This window comes from Myotis daubentonii, chromosome 2 (genome assembly GCF_963259705.1).
Source record: "Myotis daubentonii chromosome 2, mMyoDau2.1, whole genome shotgun sequence".
Classification (NCBI taxonomy): domain Eukaryota; kingdom Metazoa; phylum Chordata; class Mammalia; order Chiroptera; family Vespertilionidae; genus Myotis; species Myotis daubentonii.
The window spans coordinates 105967545-105970230 of record NC_081841.1 but is presented as its reverse complement, the minus strand read 5'-3'; the positions used below and the strand labels follow the sequence as shown (position 1 = coordinate 105970230).

The 2686-nt window shown below is 42.4% G+C and overlaps 1 pseudogene; it reads right to left on the bottom strand.

Moving 5' to 3' along the window:
* Positions 1-286: 286 nt before the first annotated feature.
* Positions 287-1731, bottom strand: LOC132226272 (putative MAGE domain-containing protein MAGEA13P; annotated as a pseudogene).
* Between the last annotated feature and the right edge of the window lie 955 nt (positions 1732-2686).

Genomic DNA, 2686 nt, shown 5'->3' with positions numbered 1-2686 from the left:
CAGTTGCTCTCTTTAGAGAAGTAAAATTTTTCCTCTATATGCCCTTTTAAAATAAAAATATTTTAAACAAAAATAATGTTTAAGTTAAATATTTATTACCAACAAACTAAAATATAGAAAGTATGTTGTCATGATTGAATTTAAACTGTTACCTATATTCAAGTTTAGAGCACATAAACTACTCTATTATAATGTAAAGGAGTATAAACTACTAGCCTAATTTTTTTTTTATTTTTATTTTTTGCTAGTTAAACTTTTTATTACAAGGAAAAACAATTTAAACAAAAAAAGATAAAATCTCCAAATCACCAATATTGAACAGGAACACTAAGGTGTTCCCTCCATATCCACCCCGGTCCTCCACTACTTAGAACTTTGGCTGCTGTGTTCAAATGGAGAGTGAAGAATGGTCTGCTTCAGACTTCACTCAGGGAAGGAGAAGCTGCTGGACAGGACACTTGAACTTCCATCGTCTGTGGCAATAGTATCATCTGAGGAAACTTCAGCCTGGGCTTTCTCTCTTTCATCTCTCAATGCATCCTCATACAAGTGTGGGAGGAGCAGTGGGGTCATTCCCAGTGACCCTAGTGAAAAATGTCAGGACTTTCATCTTGGTGGTTTCAGCATGGGCTCTTGGACCCCACAGGAACTCATAGCATGGAGGATCACTATTGGGCACCTGCTGGAATTCCAAGTACTTTTCCTGCACTAGATCTTCAGTGATGAGCTTCCTGGGCTCCCCATAGATGAAATTATTCTTCCCAGCCTGCAACCCAATCATATTCAGCACTTCCCAGATTCTCTCTTCTGAGGCACGGTGTCTGTGCATGAAGATTAACCAGGAGGCCAGTCTTGGGCGTACCCTGGACATCACTCAGCATCCCATTGTAGGTGAGGGTTAGTAATTTAATGAGCATGTAGGAATGGCTGGTAGGGCCCACTTCCTTCACTTCAATGCCAAAGACAATCTCCATGCACTCACAGGCTTTCTTGAAGATCACAGGGAAGTGATCCTTGTGCTCTCTGATGACACTCTCTAGCATTTCTGCCTTTGTGATGGGCTCCTTTGTGGCATACTTGATAATCAGGTACCGCACCAAGTCATACATCTTATTTTTTAGCACTTCAGTGAACAAGGACTCAGGATTTGGTGGAGTCTGCAAGGTACTTGGATCCTCTTCTTGGTGGCTTGATAGAGTGACTGTGTTGGCAGTGGAGGAGGAGTAGGTTATCTGAAAAAGACTAAGTATCCCAGTGGCAGGCAAATCCTCTGAAATGCCAGGGGTCAAAGGAGAGAGAGAGGAGAATGAGGTGTTGGTACTGGTGGCTTCTTCCTCTTCAACTATGGGAACCTGTAAACCTACCAGGCCCTGTGCCTCTCTTGGGGCCTGAAGGTCTTCCTTAAGGTTGCAGCTCTCACTATTCCCACTGTGAGGCATGACTTGTGTTGGGGACAGCTGGCCAATTGGGACCCGCAGACCTTAACGCTTGGCAGCACCTGGGAAGCTTTCCTCTGTTGATCTGACATTACAACTCTGCCACTAAGCTTCACTTTCTTCAGGCTCCTTGATGACTGGCAGAGTCTGGGACTCCTCACCTCTCTGATCTGATTCTGGTTATCTCAGTTGAAGCCTTATCTCCCTGGAACTCCAAAAGTCAAAGTCGGAAAACAATACCTCCAAGGATCCCCAGACTGAAAGCAGGCTCAGAACAGGCTAGGGCTCATTCTGTTCTGTTCTGTTCTACTACTAGCCTATTTTAAAAAGATCAGCCTAATTTATGCAATTTTTTAAAGCATTAAATAGATAAAATACTAATCCTCTCAACCCATAAGCAGACTGATTAAGGTCTTCTTGGGAACTAAGGTTGGGTTACAGGAAGCAAATTGATCTATTTTCTAAGTAAAGCCTTCCTGGTGCTGCAGGTTTATCCACAAGCAAAATTATGAAGTTAAAAGAGTTTTGAAGCACCTTGCCTTTCTTCTTTTCAACCAACGAAATAGGGACCTCCAGCTCCCAGAACACTGCCTATCCTACAGTCACACTTGGTAGATCTCGTATGAGTGAATGCAGGGACCGAATGAATGAATGCATAAAATGAGTGCAAAAGTTAGCGAGCATTACCAAGTTCTCAGAACCCACATGCCAACAATGGAAACTGGATAGCATAGGAAACAATAGAATAATACAATAGGAAAGTATTCTATTTTCTATTAAAGTAGGAAACCAACAGCTGCTTTGGTAGCAGTAAGTGTGGCATGCTAAAAGTCATCCAGGCTCTTGCCTGCTTCTACCCTTTTTATCTCTTGTGTTTTTGTTTGTTTTGGTTTTGGTTTGTTTTTCCATGCCACCTGCATCCCCATTTCAGCCATTCAACAAGTATTTATTGGCTACCTCAACACACAGCCCAGTAGTGAATGGGATACGCTAGGCTCTGCCTTCCTCCAGCGTATAGTCTGATAGGGACTGGGAATACACAATATTTATTTTATGGTTTAATACAGTTTTTAAGACAGTGAATGCTATTAAGGCCGAACATAGGATAATATGGCAGTGAAGGGGGACTAAGCCAGATAGGATGGGAAAGCTTCCCTGATGAAGTGAATTGGCCTTCTGCCCACTACCTAAGCAGAACCTGGCTTTTCTCCAGGCACCACCATGAAGGAGAATAAATTTAAAACTGGAAA